The sequence below is a fragment of the Podarcis melisellensis genome (genome assembly GCF_964234715.1).
Source record: "Podarcis melisellensis genome assembly, chromosome: 3".
NCBI lineage: Eukaryota > Metazoa > Chordata > Lepidosauria > Squamata > Lacertidae > Podarcis > Podarcis melisellensis.
Genome location: NC_138530.1, coordinates 83,075,263 through 83,091,856, shown reverse-complemented (window position 1 = coordinate 83,091,856; position 16,594 = coordinate 83,075,263). Strand labels below are relative to the sequence as shown.

Genomic DNA, 16,594 nt, shown 5'->3' with positions numbered 1-16,594 from the left:
GTTTGGGGGAGGCAAGGGGGGAGTATATGTTCGTTGTCACAGTAACTGCAAATATAATAAACGGGCATTGCTTCATTTCCTTAAACACTCAGGTTGCTGTGCTGAAATAATTCGTCATGAAGTCTACAATGCTTCTTTCCTTCTCTCAGCCTGTATCTTACTCAGTTCCCGGAACTCGGCCCATTACAAGGTTACTTTTAGCCTAAGTGCATTAGAAGCAGAGAGGGAAATGGGAGTGGAAAAACAAAAGTAAAGACTACTTAGCCCCATTGCTTCTCATCTGGGCGTAGAAAAGACCTTATTTTCACAAAGATCTCATCAATAAACAAAGCAAGCTGGCAGCAGTTTAAAAGGATGACGGCAGTTCGCTACTGCTTTCAATCACATCCTTGTTTATTTTGCATGTTTCTTCTGTTGTTGTTTTAAGGGGGGGGGATTTAATATGTCTGATAAACTGTAATGGCAACTACCATGCGAGCAAGGCGAGAACGCCACCCACATACAATAAGAGTTCACAAAAATACAGCAGTAGAAACCATTTAACCAAATGCAACTAACATTGCTACTTTTACCATTCTTTCAAGGCCAGGATCCTTTGCTTATGAAGAAAAGATTGTTTTCTTCCCATGTGCCACAGAAGAATTAGGCTAATAAACCCTGAAACATTTAATTCCCATGAGCCTGAAAGAATTCACATATCTTTCTGTACAAAAACAAAACAAAAACTGACCGTACTTTTAGAATATAATTTTATCTGTCTCTGTAGTACAAAGTTTCAGAATAGTGTTAACTGCGTATGTAATAATTTGCCCCAAAAAGGAAAGACAAGCGGTTTCTCTCAACCCTGGAGACATTTAAATCATACTCAGGACTGTTTACACATACAGGTCATCTTCACAAGCTATATTTAAATGGTGTTTTTGCATTTCCTGTGTCTGTATCATTAAAACTTGCATTGTTACACAATGCTACTTTCTGCCCCACATTGAAAAGCAACCACAAGCGACCTTGCAGAGGCTGGATGGCCATCTGTCATGGATGCTTTAGCTGAGATTCCTGCGTTGCAGGGGATTGATGACCCCTGGGGTACCTCCCAACCCAATGATTCTATGACAGATTCCAGCCTAAAAAACCTGGCCTCATGGATAGTTCTGTGCGCTTCCATCACACCACCACCATCTAATTGCTCGGTCACGTGGCTGAATTGATTTTCAGCCTGTGCTGAAGTTGAGGTGAAAGATTATTCACGTCCCAACAAACTGGCTCCACCATGGAGATTACCACTTTGCCACATGGCCAACTGTAATGAGCACCATACACTACTTACTGCATGAAAAGGGCTGGGTTATGATCTCATGAACTGATCATTGACCAAGACAGCCTCTTGTTTGGGATGCTACAGTGATGTGCGGAGTTTGTTTCAATATCCTACACACCATGATTTCAATGATTTCCTGACATCAACAAGTCTACCACACTTTTACTAGTTATGCCTACTTTATAAATGATCTCCTCGTTGGGATTCCCCATCCTCGCTTATATTTCTGTTTCAAAGATGGCAAAATCTGATTTGTACCACTAGTGAATTCATACAGTCGAAAAAGGAAAGGCAAAGGAATCCTATTCTTCAGTTACACTGGGAGTGGAAGATTTGTGACTGCTACACTGACACAAAGGCTCCTGTATGTTGTATCTGCTCCGCCCAGGAGGAGAGAAGGATTTACATCTTTGAACATCCCCAAATGGCACAAAAAGGGTACAGATGCTCCTCCCCCTCCCACATCCCCAGAAGCAACTAACCAAAGCCCACCAATCAGGGACTATGCCAGCACCCTGGACACATGCCACTCACACATGGTGGTTGCCATGAGTAGGCATGTGCAGGACAGTTGTGCTTTTTTTGTGTTTTTATGTTGTAAACTACCCCATGATCCTCGGAAGAAGGGTGGTGTGTGTGTGTGTGTGTGTAACATAAATGGCAGCAAGAATTCTAAAGCAGTAATGTGGTGTACGTGCCTAGGTAAAGGTACCCCTGACTGTTAGGCAGTGCCGGATTTATGTATAGACTAGGTAGGCTGAAGCCTAGGGCCTCTAAATCTAGGGGGCCTCACCAGCCCTCCTGCGCCCCAGTGGCAGTCTCCCCTCTCTCAAAATTGCAAACCCAATACTTCATGTGAGGGCAGGACAACTCGAGCCTCTAAATCTAGGGGGCCTCACCAGCCTGCCTGCTCCCCAGTGCTGCAATCTCCCCTCTCCCAAAATTGTAAACTTCATGTAAGGGCAGGGCAATTCAGGCCCAGCAACTATTAGACTCAGGGCTAGCCAGTGGGGCCCAATTTGAAGCAGTGGGGGGGGATTCATTTTTTTTTGTAGGGCCCCAGTTCACAGCCAAAGTCTGCAAAATCTTATAGATATAAATAAAATCCATCTAGATTGCCCTGGTGCAGGGAGCCCCTTAGGAGTGGCCCATGGGGCCCAAATTGGCCCAATTGCTCCAACTGCCTTAAGGTCAGCCCTGATGAGACTGTGCAGGGGTTGGGCTGACAAGCCCTGCACCTTCTAGGTCCCTGGTGTCACCATTTAGAGTACAGACTCAAGGAATTGTTATGGAAATAAAGGGGCGAACTTGGAAATCAGTTTTGTCACCTCTCCCCCTCCCAAACCCTGAGACAATGAGCCCAGCCACCTTTTATTCACAGTCACATAAGCACTACACTACAGCATGGCCATAAACTTGTGCATTCAACCACTGAAAGATACACCCAATATGTAGCAATGGAGATTTATGTTACCACTTTATGAATGAACACTGTGTTTTATGAATGGACTCTGTATTTTGTGAATTACCTAAGAGCCACCAATAGGGAGCTCTAGAATCTGACAGCTAACCAATTGGGTACTACCAAACAGCGACCCCTATCGCTGAAAGCAGGTAACCAGCAGGGAATGCTTCAACTCAGCCTTTGCACTGTTGACTGAACACCCCCTGCTGTGCAGATAATGGAGAAAGCTCATAAATTGCATCCCTTCGGGCATCCTGTCCAACTCTACTACGCTGGTGTAAACCCTGGTGCACCAGAAGCTCAAAATAGCAGCAAATAAAATCCACACATACATCAGCAACTGATAAGACTTGTCAACCGGTTCTTCCAAAGTCTTCCTATATTATAAAGCTCCAAAATACAGGCCAAAAGAGAGCAGGTCTGTTTTAATATTGTTTCAAAATTATATTATCAACATATACAAGCAGAAAAGTTGTTTTCCTTCATTTGCAAGGAATCGAACAAAACAAAGTGGCACTAATAAAGAAATATTCCAGTGTGGCAACAAAAAGCAAACTAAAAATGCTTTTGCAGTTCATTAAAACTATCCAGCAATATCAAGTTATAGGAAATTGGTGTTATTAACAGTAATCCTTCTAGTTGGTTAATTGGTTCGACAACTTCCATGCACATGATGTGTGATGCTAATTATTTCCCCTAAGAGTTAAATGATAACTAATTAGAGGCAGCCAAAGGAGAGTTATGAGATTCAGGTGAGGGTCAGATGACTTGTTAATCCCAGCAGGTATATAAGAGGACGCCCAGGCTTGTGGCCTGCCCTAAATAGGAGAAGCCTAGCATGGAAGACTTGTGTATAGTATGCAGATCTGAAAGGGCCACAAAGGGTAAACCACCCAAAAGGTATGCTGAAGAGTTTGTTAAAACTGTCATAGTAGATATAGCTGTTGTTAATAACTCAGAGAAGGTTTGGGAACCTTCAAGCTTCCAAGAGGTCCAAAGTTTAACCTCAGAGGATGCTGAGCCATGGTTAAATGACATGAAGGCTGAACTTGACTCCTTAGAGAGGAACAAGACATGGGAACTAGTTCCAGGCCTGCCCAGGCAATAAAAGGTTTACAAAGTTCAGTTAATACAAAAGTTTTTCAGTGTTAAACTTATGCATTTTTAAAAATCACCATGGTATTTAACAACAATATATTATGTCCGTTAGAGGAGAAATTGTGAATTGTAGAATTTTAAATACCCATCATAATCCTTGGCTTCACTCAATTTCGTTTATAACACACTTTCATTTTCTTCTAGTTGTGAGGATGGGGGATATGGAGGGGCCTCACAAGTGGAGTAGCCTAGGGCCTCTCTTCATCTACATTCGGCCCTGCCATTAGGTTCGGTTGCAGACAACTCTGGGGTTGTGTGCTCATCTCGCTCTATAGGCCAAGGGAGCCAGCGTTTGTCCGCAGACAGCTTCCAGGTCATGTGGCTACTCAGAAGTAAATCTCAGTCAGTTTAATGGTGCTTACTCTCGGATATGTGGGTATAGGATTGTAGCCTTATAACTTTGCCCACAATCAAGATGCGTTTGTTTGTTTGTTTGTTTGTTTGTTTGGCAAATGCAAGGTTTTCTGTTCACTGCCATCCTCTAGCCATTTCTTAAATTAACCAGATTCTGTACTCCCTTATCCAAAGAGGTCAGGTTACAGTATCTTTGGAACAAAAGCAATTCAAAACTCTCAAACTATGATCCATAAAAGTTTGATAGTCACACCTAAAAATCCATGAAATGTAGCAATGGAATAGTTTATGTCTATCTCAGAAAGAATTCAGATTTAGGGGAAAACTTGAGAGTGGGAAAACCCTGGAGACTCTGATGTCTACATCATTCTCCATACACAAACCCAGCAACTGACAAACCCTTGGAAGACTTTGCGGTGATTCAGTAAATATGCATTGAGAAATCAGGAAGCTTCTCCTTATCACCCTTTCCAAAAAATAAAGTAGTCATCTTTGTCCTCTGTGATCCCTTTTGCTGCAGCCGCTGATCTGTGTGGTTCCTTATCCTCCTCTCAGTTCTGGAGGCTTGATGTAAACTAGTCACACAACTGCTATGTTGCTCATACAGATTTGGCTCGCATTCCAGAAATCCACATTTTAAGTGCACTTTTGGGGGTCATAGGAATTTATCCTGGATCAGGGTCTGGACACTTCAGTGAGTTCAGCCTTTATGTATTTAATAGCCGATGGCAATCTAATCTCTGTTGTGTTATTTCCTGCAAAATTCTTCCACAGCCTTTCTCTAGTGTATAAACACAACCTGACCTTCAGCACAAGAAGAAATCACTGTTTAGAACTTGTTGTAAGAAAAAGCGATATGGAAGAAGCTGAGGGAAAAGCAGAGAAGACAGAAACTTCTTGTGTATCATAATGACTGACTATGAATTTTAGGAAATTTGAGTGAATAAGAATGAATGAGAGAGGAGGAACCCTAAAATGAAACGACTAATGTTCCTATGTTCTTAAAAGGAAATAGGTAAGATCCCAAATTGGTGAACAGGGTGGGTAGGTTAAAAAGAGGAGAGGGCTGTTGTCCTGTGCCATCAATACTTGTGCAGAATATGTGATTTCAGCAGGTGTACCTTACACCTATTTAGGGGGGGTTGTTTTGTTTTTTAGAAAACAAAACTGCTAAAAAACTGCTAAACTGCTAAAAAAAACCAAACCCATATCAAAGCATAGCTGAAAATTACTAATATTTTATGTAGCAAAAGAAAATGCTTGTTCCAGGAGTAGAAACCATCTGTTGGCATAAGGAAATAAGGCCACAGCAAGGAAATGAAAGAGAAAGATGTAGGCTGCCTTTCCCATGGGAAGGGAGAGGAGCTGGAAATGGCAACTGGAATACAAGACAAAAGCATGCTGAGCTTTGAAGGAGAAAGGAAGGGCTCGCAAAGTTGATGGGTTAAGGAGCAGAAAGCTTAGGGGACAATGGGAAAATAGGGAACAACACAGAAGAGGAGGCCAGCAAAAGGCTTCTTCGTAGATGACAAAGATTCCTTCATTTGTTCTTTGGAAAGGATGACAAGGATAGGTAGCCAGTGAGTGATGTGTTTAGATAAGAGCCTTGACAGAGGATTCCACACAGTTAGCAGATTGCATCTACATCCCCAACACAGTGTCCTCTTGTGCCTAAAATGGTGAAGCAGGCATTTGTGAGCAGGTGTGGGCAGTTGCCAAGGGGCTGTGGTCGGGACAAGTTTCTCTCTGAACCTATGGAATGTGCCTTGATCAGGCCAGGACAACAGCTACATGGGCAGCTGTGGGAGCTCTGAGTTAACAGCCTTTCCATATGCTAGCTGATGACATAGGAGGCCAAAGCAGCACCTGCCTTTACATGTTTGTTTGGTCCCAAACTCCAGAAGCAGTTTGGGACCAGGCTACCTGAAATATAACCACCTAGCCAAAACTGTTCTGGGGCCTGTTCTGAGTGCCCCACCAGATGAAGAGAGGCAGTCAACCCCTTAAGGGAGAAAACCTTTTTAGTAGTGGCACCCCAGATAAGGAATAATAGCCTTCTGAGGTAAGCTTGGCTGCTGCCATCCTTGTGTCCATTTTTGCAGGGCAATTCAACGAAGCAGAATATCAGAAGATTCAGCACAGGTAAAAGGAAATAGTTCATCACATAACGCATAGTTTAAGAACGGAATTTTATCCCATGAGATGAGTAATGGCCCCAGGTTGGGATGTCTTTAAAAGAGGATTAGACAAATTCATGAGGGGTAAGACTATAAATGGTGACTAGACATGATGGCTGTGAGCAAGATTCAGATAGTGAGTCCCACTAGCAGAAGCCCACACAAAGATTTCCACATAGGGCAGTGGGGTTTCCCCACTCTCCTCCCGCTGTTTGCCCCCAAAAACTGGTTCAGGGGTGTTGGAAGAAGGAGGAGGGAAGAAAGAACATGTGTTTAGGTCAATATATTTTCCTGGGATGAAAATCTACATCAAAAACAGTCCAGCTATTAACAATCCCTGTGGCCCAGCTGTTGTAAAGTCCATGTTCCATATTTCACAGATTTGATAGGAAAACCCCAGAGTCCCTTTGTGGGCACCTGTTTAGAAGGGTAATTTTAGCCTGTGTACCCACTTTAGAAGGGAGGGGAAGGGAATATACAGAGGTGACTAGGTCATTACACTGTTTTGCTCCTTACACATATCAGCTGGTGAATTTTATTCAGACAGACTCCTGTTTGAAAACTATTAAGACGAAGCCATCAAAAATGCCAGCACACATTAAGCTATTTGCTGTGACAAGGGGAAACAAATGATCCCTCCCACAAAGTGGGAAGGTTAACTCCACAAAGCTCTTTGTTTATGGTGCTTCACTAACTTCTCCCCCTCTTTTTATTATCATAGAGGTAAATGGTGGAATGAATTAGTTTCAGGCTATTCCAGGACTATGCAAGCTATTCCAGGACTATGCAAACCTTTCTCTTGTTTTGAGTTATAGTTCTTTAGCCCACAGGATAAGACCTTGCTGCTTTCTTTACATGAAACTTTGTGGGTCTGCTAGTCAATTCAGCTCACTTCAGTTTTATTTATTGTGTTTAGCGAGCAGCCATCACACACCTAAAAATAATAACAAGAATGCTGCTAATTATAGTGATTTACATTCAAAGAGTTATACTGAGGGACTCTTCTCATGACAGCCATCATGGTTGATATTTGCTAGCATGGGCATAGCCAGGATTTGGGGGGGGGCAGCCAAAGTTAAGCTTTTTTTAGGAAATCAAAGTTGTTGACCTTTCATTAGGAAATCCTTTTAAAAGCTCCACAGGAGTACAGGAGATGCATAGAAAGAGGACGGGTGTCCTTCAGTTTGTTAAACTTCCTTGACATCATCCTCTTTCTATGCTCCTCCCGATGGAAACATGCAGATGTGGAAAGGCTGCAGTCTGCCTTTTCCCACAATCAGCTTCTAAGGCACATTTATGGTATTTCAATTTTTACAATTAAAACAGCTCTTTTGCAAAGAAATGCTTTCACACAAAAGAGCAGTATTGAAAAGAAAAAGTTTCCCTTGCAGGTGCTAGCCAGTAGTCTAAGGAATAGATACATATCAACATGGCTGACCTGTTCCATATGGATGGATGAAAGTTTTGTTCCTGGCGCTGTAGGGTGGAAGTTGATTATTTATTGGGTTGGGAGTAGGTGTGTCATAGTTCCTATTAGGGCAGACCTATGGCATGCACTAGAAGAAAGAGATAGACAGCTGCATGCATTCCTAAACATACTGACAAGAAGAGAAACCAAGACCATGAATAGGCACTGTAGATCATCTGGGTTGTAATATTCAATTGATACATCTCTGGAAAATAAATAATGCACAGTACTTTTCCCATGACTCTTTCGAACTGTGTCTCATTCTTACTGTTTCATTTCTCACTGTTTTCTTAGCAGTTACATTATCAGCCATAATTTATACCCAAAAACAAAAATAACCACTTTTGCATCGTAACTTAGTGTCATGATCCTAAGTCCACTTATTGGAAACTTCCCAGTATGGTAACTGAATTTAGGATCATGGCACTAAGATGTCATTTTAATTGCTGGGATGTAATTCAGACTAGATGTGTTAATGATTGAAATATCAGATTGTCATTTTATTTCTTTAGATACTGTAGTTAAATAAAGCAACAAATTATCATATTCTTAGACTGAGCAAATGATCTGCATTGGGCACACAACAGAAAATTCTGTTACTACATTCTTTTATTACTAGAAAAATCTTTTTTAAGAAACAGGAAGTATTTCAGGTAAATGTCAACACTTTCCAACAAGTTATGAATTATTCTTGCATTTATTTGTTTGCCTGATTTTTCTGTTGTTAGCTGGTTTTAGGCAGTTAATAGTTAGATAGGTGTGGTCATATGGGTATACAATCCTATCAAGTTGCGGTTCTTAAACACAATTGCTCCATTACTTATTTCCAGGGTTTATATGCTTCAACTAAGTTTTCAGTGTGGTTTACAAAAAGAAGATAAAATGCAAAAACACAAAATGAAATATGGTAAACATATTTTTACAGAGTACTATCAGTTGCATGGAAGTAAGTTCCATGTACTCTGGAAGTAAATGTTTTTATAACTGGATTATTTTTTGTCATAGTAAAAAATAGAATGTGTGTTCTAGCAACGTGGTAACATTTTGAATGGTCAGTTCTCTGTAAAGATATATTTATACCTAAATAAATCCTGACATTGTTATGTCCAAAAATATCCTGTTTATGAATGCTCATGGAGTTATTCATACAGAGTAAACATTTGTACTGTGATTTAATAAGATAGATATTCTTGATAGCAGCAGCAGCACTTGGGACTATTGTCAAAAGGGCAGAACAAAATGTACCAGGTGTACAAAAGCACTTACAGGCTTGCGAAAAATAGATAGGTGAGCTAGAAAGCATCAGACAAGAGCCTCACAATTAATTCAGAATATCACAGCATGCCTACTTCATCCTGCTGACCAGCCAGTCTTCATTACTAGGTTTCATAGCTGTAGGGATACTAGCCCCAGCCAGTCTTCTTAAAATAAAACCCCAATCTTAATGTGCCTTCTGACAGCATGTGCTTACACAAACATAGCTGATGCCTTTGTTATATTCCATGCCTCCATATCCCATCTCCTGTCCTATTATGGTTTTAGAATATTAGCCTTGCTAGTTTGACAGATAGCGTAAAAGAACGTGACAATTTTCCTGTACTGATAAAAGCAAAAAAAGACAGTCTTTTTATCTTCTCTTTTTTTTTGTAAAGCACAGAAGGCACACACACATACAAGAAACAAGGGAACATTAACAAACAAGAAGCAAAAACAATCATTCTCAATGAAAAACTCCACTGGAGAAGTCAATTCAGTCTTACCTGCCAAGTGGAAGAGAAGACCGAGTTGCCTTCCTTTTACAAAGACACTGTGCTCTTGGAAGGCTTCAGGAATCTAGCTTGCATGACCAAGACTGAAGGTATTAATCAGGCCCAGAAGAACACAGAGACAGAAGCTTCCCCTCGCTTTCTTTCTAGATCTATCAGTGACTGAAGTAATGCAGGAAATAGGGAAGAGAGCAGAAGAGGAACGTAGTTCCTGTTAAGAGAAATACCACGCAGAAGAAACAGGAGGTACAGCCTCTCAGTTATGTTTCTCCCCCCCAGGCTTTTGTCTGAAAGCCTCTCTTGCTGTTGTTTTGCCCCCACCCACAACTGTTGCTCTGTGGTGCTCAGCTTTGGCAGTCAAGTTCTGAGATTGCATTTCCCCTCTCCTGGTCTCCTCTCACACTGTTCAGAGAGCAATGACTTTGTTGAGCTGAGCTCGTTCGTGCTATATTTAACCAGTGTTCTCAGCAAGTCAAGCCTGTCAACAGCTGAGAAGTTTGAAGCAGGCTTTGCCGAGTTCCTCAGCTGCTGAGTTATCAGTGGATATAGAACTGCACTCTATAGCTAGCTCAGTATGTACCGTACATATGAAGGAACCTCACTTTTTGCAGGAAGAGTCTTCCCGTGACTACAAACATGATCAAACACAAACAGGGTGTGTAATTCCTTTTATCCCTCAAAAAAAGAATTGTGGCGAAGGTTCAGCAGGTCAATGTCATTTTAAAAATTATTTTGAGATTTTTTGGTTTTTTTAATAAAAAAAACATTTACAGGAAAATAGTCATATGAAAAGCCAACAGTATTTATTAGAAAGCTATCACAAACAAGGACCTTTTAAGTAATCTGTCGCCAATTTTGAAGCAATTTAAACTGTTTTGGTGTGTGGAATGCTAACAAGGCTCACATTAGGCACTTTGGCATTCTAGCATCCTGTTTACAGAATCAACTATCCTGGGATACAGCACAGTGAATCAACTTCAATCCTTGGTTTGTTTACATTTGAAGGGTGAAGCGCAGGTCAGGGTGAGCTTAGGGAGAGACAGCACCCTTGGCAGAACCAGTTCTTGACTCGGCTTACTTTCAGCCTGCGATAAAGTGATCCCGTAAACAAACTGCAGGGTGTGGTTTTTTTTAAGCTTTGGTGGTTGGGGGTCATATTTGCACAGAACATTTGCAACGAACAATGAATGACCCAAGAAAATCAGCACAGTCTTTTGTTCTGCCTGGGAATTACTTATCCATTTAGCTAGAAGGAGATGCTATCCTAAGGAGGATAACCTAAGGTAATAACATCTAAATCTTGATTGGGTGAACAAGCCTTAGCCCAGAGGTGAGGCCATAGTGGCCCTCTAGATGTTGTTAAGATTACACCTCCCATCATCCCAGGCCCATTGTCCATGCCAGATGGGGCTGATGTCGGTTGCAATCCAATATCATCTGAAAGGCTACAGATTCTCAACAGCTGCCCTAACTGAAATAATACTAGAACAATGCTGTGTACCACTTCGGACAAGGTAGGGGCTTATGAATGAATGAATCTCCCTACCTGCTGCCTCAGGTTCTCTCCACATGGAAAAATTAAATCTCAGGGGGAAAGGGTCTTACCAAGACTTGTCAGCTTTCCATGCACTGGAATATCCACTCACCAAGTCAAATGGTGGGCGAGGTTTCTGCCCCCGATGGTTGCTGTGGAGTCTTTTGTCTGGATTCCTGCCAGAACCCATTTTTAAACTGGTGTATCCCTATCCGTTACAGCCGTGGCATCACCCCCCCCAGCCCTCCTCCTGTACTTTCATCTTTTCTTTCAGGCTAACTGTTTCCTTTCTAGGTTCATGGGCGTTGCTACGGTAGGACGATGGCTGCTGTTTTTCAGAGCTGGGAAGGAATTTCCCCTGCTCTGCGGGTTTTGCTTTCCCTGTAGCAATTGTCACAACTTTGGTGTTTCTAGGCTTTGGGTGGAATCCATTAGTCCAATATTCAGTGAGCGGGTGATGCGGTGACTCGCCCCTTCTGTGGCAGCGATATCAGGGTTACCCATTAAAGGGGTCTTGAGGGGAGTCTCTGGCCACAAGCGCACAGTGGTGGGTCATAGTACTCCCCTCAGCTGTGTGGATAAAGGGGGCCAGCTGTGTGAACACACATTTTGCAGTGCCCTTGAATTCCTGACCCTGTCTAGCCTCAGATCCCCAGCAGGGGGCTGAGAGGGATACACGCCCAATGCCTAAGCCAAGGTTTCCTACATCTGACTCTGTGATGCAACTTCTGCTTCATAGCTTCCAACCTACCGGTACCTACAGCTCAGTCCTGGCAGTTGCCTTTGCCTTGATGGACCTTGTTGACAGAGAGAGACTTTTTTATTGGAAAAGAACAAAGAATTACATAGTTGCAGATCATTTAGTATTCCAGCCCACTGCCCAGTGCAGGATCTGTAGTGAAGGATACCACTACAGATATCTGCCAAGACTCAGCTTAAATGCCTCTCAGGAAGGAGAGTCCACCACCACCCAAGTCTATTTCATTGTTGAGCAGCCCTTACTCTTGGAACATTTCTCTAATGCTGAGCTGAAATCTTTCCTATATCTTCCAACCTCTGGAGCAACAGAGAACACAAGCCCCTCACTCCCAGTCTCCTGTATTGGAAGACCTCTATTGTGTTGTTCTCCCTCTTCGTTTCCTCTTCTCTAGGCTAAACACCCCCTACGTTATTTTCTGAAATACATGATGATGGTCCTTCTTCAAATCCTTAATGTGATCTGATCTTCCATTTACCTTTCACATCCTGCTGTTTCTGGGAAAAGAATGTCCTTTCCATCTGCCAGTGAAACAAAACAGCTGCCTCTTATAACATGCTGCCTCATAATTAGCCTCCTTGCGTTGTCCAATGATAAGGTTAGTCTTGAATAAATCACTACTAGCAGAGAGATTGTCTAAAATACTGCAAACCACAACTGACTCATTCTGGGACAGGTGCCCCTCCAAATGCATGGGCTACTCAGATTAAATATTTTGTGGACGGCAGCCATAGGCTTAGCTACGAATATTTCAATGGGAGATGAGAAATAAATAGCTTGGTGCCAATGTCCTTTACCTCAGAAGGTATGTTGTTATGATCGCACTCGGGTTACCTCACGCTGCGGTACTGCAGAGCTTGGCAAGGGCTGAAAATTTAGGCTGCTCTTACAAGTTTTGTATGAAACACGGTTCAATATCTGTAGACGAACAGGACTGCTCAAAAGGGAACATATTTGGTGCACTGTCCCTCCATTTGCTTCTGTTATTCATTGACTATCCTCATTCCTAATCTATAATTACTTATGACCTGGCTGTGACATGAATATCTTGATATCCACTGACAAAACCGAATTGTTCAAAGGCAGTGCAGTCAGCAGATGCCAGTGCAAGGTTCTAACGGGGAACAGAGAAGAATGGCCTTTAGATTACGCTTGGGAGCAAAATCTATTTTGCACAGGTATTTGTTTAATATTTAAGAAATAGCAATAGATGGGCTGCTGAATTCTGTGCAAACAAAAATTTCAGGGCTTTTTTTCTTTTTTAATTTTTGTTATTAGAAATTTCAACACAATACAGTGGTACCTCAGGTTAAGTACTTAATTCGTTCTGGAGGTCCGTACTTAACCTGAAACTGTTCTTAACCTGAAGCACCACTTTAGCTAATGGGGCCTCCTGCCGCCGCCGCGCCGCCGGAGCACAATTTCTGTTCTCATCCTGAAGCATAGTTCTTAACCTGAAGCACTATTTCTGGGTTAGCGGAGTCTGTAACCTGAAGCATATGTAACCTGAAGCGTATGTAACCTGAGGTACCACTGTAGTTTTAACAAAAATACATCATCCACATTGTTTTCCCCCTCCATTTTTTCCCTCCCCCTCCCCCCTAAACAGAAAACCCAACCTCCCAACCCACCCTCCGACTTCCCTCAGCTCCTTTCTCTGGTTTCTCAACACATATTTCTATCTGCATGCTATAAAATTGTAAAGATCCTCAAATTATCTATCTATATATTACAATAAAGAGTTTGTGAATGTTTATTCATCAGGGCTTTTCCCCCCCAAGGAAACCCCATGCATACTGCTGTGCAGAATGCCGATTCCTTCAGAAGTCTCAGCCCTCAAATAAGGATGGATAAATCTGACCATTTTTATTTCTCTTGGTTTCTTGTTTTCTCAATCTTCAGTTCAACCCATTTCCACATTAGTCTGTGATTTTATTAAAGGTCTGCACAAAACTTACATTTCCATGTACATTCATCCTAATAATTCTGCAAGCAATTCTCCACCATATCATGCATTTTCTGTGCGCTTCCCCCATTACGTCTTTTGGGTGGAGAACTGCATTGCAAAATTTGGAGAAGTGCAAATTTTGAAAGTTTGAGCTTATCCACATTTACCTTTTGCCCCATGCTTAACAAACACAGGTCCACGCTTTAAAGCTCAATGTCCCGGTGCTCTGTTTTTCACCCTGGAGTGTTCCCCGTGAAAACCTGCTCTTTAAAGCTGAAGTGCAACAAATGGCAATTCAGGTTATCCATGGATTTGCTGTTTGCTCCAATTTAGGTTTTCATGGTGAAAAGCTTTGGGGCAAAAAATAGAGCTTTAAACATGGAACTTTAAAGTGCAGACCGTACCTGGAAAGAACAGAGGAAAGGTAAGTGTGGATAAACTCATAGTTGCATTTTGGTTTGTGTCCATGGGCGTAGCCAAGGGGGAGCAGGGAGGGACAGCTGCCCCCCTAAATCAATACAATTCAATAAAGATACATAGCTAACTGTTATGTACTGAGTTGAATAGGATTCAGAATGCAGCAGTCTGATTGGCTCTAGAACAATAGGATTCAGAATGCAGCAGTCTGATTGGTCCACAGGAGCCACCCAATCCAGCTCCAGGTGGAAGTGAATCCGCAACCTGATTGGCCTACAGGTGAATCCCGGAATTAGCCAATCATGTGGGGCCCATTATGTAAATAATGTATATAAAGCAGACATTCTGGGGGAACTTCCATTCCTCCTCACCACTGTGAGCTGAATAAAGGCATGAAATCCACTCCTGACTCCGAGTATATTTCACTAACTCAGGTTCTGCCCTCCTAGGAAAATGCTTCCCCCCCCCCCGAACAAAAATCCTGGCTACGCCCATGTTTGTGTCTGAGCACAGATTGGGTAGGTTCACTTCAGTGCAATTTTTCTAGAAAAAGAGGTGCTGGAACTCACCAAGAACACCTCCCTTGTTCTCTTATAATGGCAATGGCACACACCTGAGAGGTGCCAGAACTGAGTTCCAGCGAGTTCCAGCTGAAAAAAAAGCCTTGGTTCACAGGTAAAGTGGAAACTCAATTTATCCCCTACCCTCTGCCAAGTGCAGATGATAAACCACACTCCTGAGCAATAGTCAGCATCCCTCTAAGCAAAAGCCACGTCCCTCTGAGCAAAAGGGGTTGTAGGCACCAGTTTTGGGGGGTATGGGTGTCAGGTATAGAAATATAGAGCTTTTGACACCAACAAGCCTACACAATATTCTTCCTATGCCTACTCATCCAAATGGCACATTGGGGTTAGCCAAATCAATGAGGGTGACACAATCCAAAACAGTGTTATGTGAGACCTTTGCTTAAACTTATTTGCCTGCTATCTTTTCTCCAATTTTTGGTTCATGACTATGAGGTAAGCAATTGTCCAAACAATCGTCTTGTTCATAGGGTGTAGGCAACATGGTGTATTCCGTCCTGAGACTTCTCTCTGTCTAGATAGTATTCAACAAAACTCGACAAAGCTCTCATACATAGATTTATTGAAGAGAATCAAGACACATGTAGAAATATAACATTCCAACAGGCTGTTATTTATGGAGTTCATGGAGTAATGTAAGAATGAGCAGTGCTTTTTTTCTTTAAAAATGTTTAGGGGTACTCTTATTTTCCTACTCATATTGAAATACTGCCCCTCAATGAGGCCAAACTTAGATTCACAAAATGTTTAGGGTTATGTGTACCCCTGCGTCCCCCCAGAAAAAAAGCACTGAGAATGAGTATACCTGGTATGCAATAACTAGACTGCCTCCCATCAGCCGTAGCTAGGCTGCCCAATGCTTAGGAATGATGGGTAATCTTATTCATAGCATCTAAAGGGCATCATGTTGGCCAGCCCTGCATTAATTGTAAGTGCCCTGGAGCAGGGCATTAATAATGTATGTTTTTAGTACAGTTCCTAGCATACCTTTGATATCTAATATATATGAAATAGCTAGAACAGTGGTCATGGTGGTCATAGCTGCAGCGGTATAATAAGCCGGAGTAAGGCATACATACTGAGCCTCAGTCCAGGCAAAATCAAGTTCCAGTTTCACTACAATCATCAACAGGACAAAAACTCAATTATCTCTAGACTAGATTGAGGCCATTTAACATAGAATGCTTTTCTATCAGCACAGTAATGGAAAAAAGTATGATATCATATAGAGCACTGTATATTCCATTTCCGGCAATGTTGTCTGAAACAATGCAGGCGAGATCATTATTTAAGTCCCATTGATTTCAGTGGGGAGAATTGAACGCATGTTGAAATCTCTTTCACCGAAATCTTCGTTCCAGGCACAGTTCCGCTAACTGCATTAACAATTCAAAATGGACAATTGGCTAATTTCTAATTCCTGCAGCTCTTCCTGTGTAGCAACACAGGAAACTGGTGCCCCAATAAACAAAAGATTATGTGGAAAGTGTGAAGGGAGATTGGTGGCTATAAATTACTCACAGTGTAGGCTGGTGCTGTTAAGAAACAGACCTCAGCAAGATTACGCTATCACAAATAGTTTTAAGGATTGTAGAATAGTCCAGATTTAGGAAAGCAGCCATTATTCAGTGGCTGATATATGTTTCTG

At 42.0% G+C, this 16,594-nt stretch overlaps 1 protein-coding gene and 1 long non-coding RNA gene across 4 annotated transcripts in view; one reads left to right on the top strand and one right to left on the bottom strand.

Annotated features, from left to right (window-relative positions):
• The window catches only part of FILIP1 (filamin A interacting protein 1), a 79,699-nt gene extending 69,573 nt beyond the window's left edge, over positions 1 to 10,126 (bottom strand). Inside the window, exon 1 of one of the 3 annotated variants that reach the window (XM_081904856.1) lies at positions 9,701 to 10,126. The gene's annotated coding sequence lies outside the window, so the exon portion shown is untranslated. Of the gene's footprint in view, positions 1 to 9,672 lie in introns of all 3 variants that reach the window. The other 2 variants (XM_081904854.1, XM_081904855.1) reach the window with 2 other exon arrangements.
• Positions 10,127 to 11,086: 960 nt separating this feature from the next.
• LOC309366402 lies at positions 11,087 to 13,954 on the top strand. The gene is made up of 2 exons (XR_014166693.1): positions 11,087 to 11,220; positions 13,779 to 13,954. It is a non-coding gene; the product is annotated as an uncharacterized lncRNA (long non-coding RNA).
• Positions 13,955 to 16,594: the final 2,640 nt, after the last annotated feature.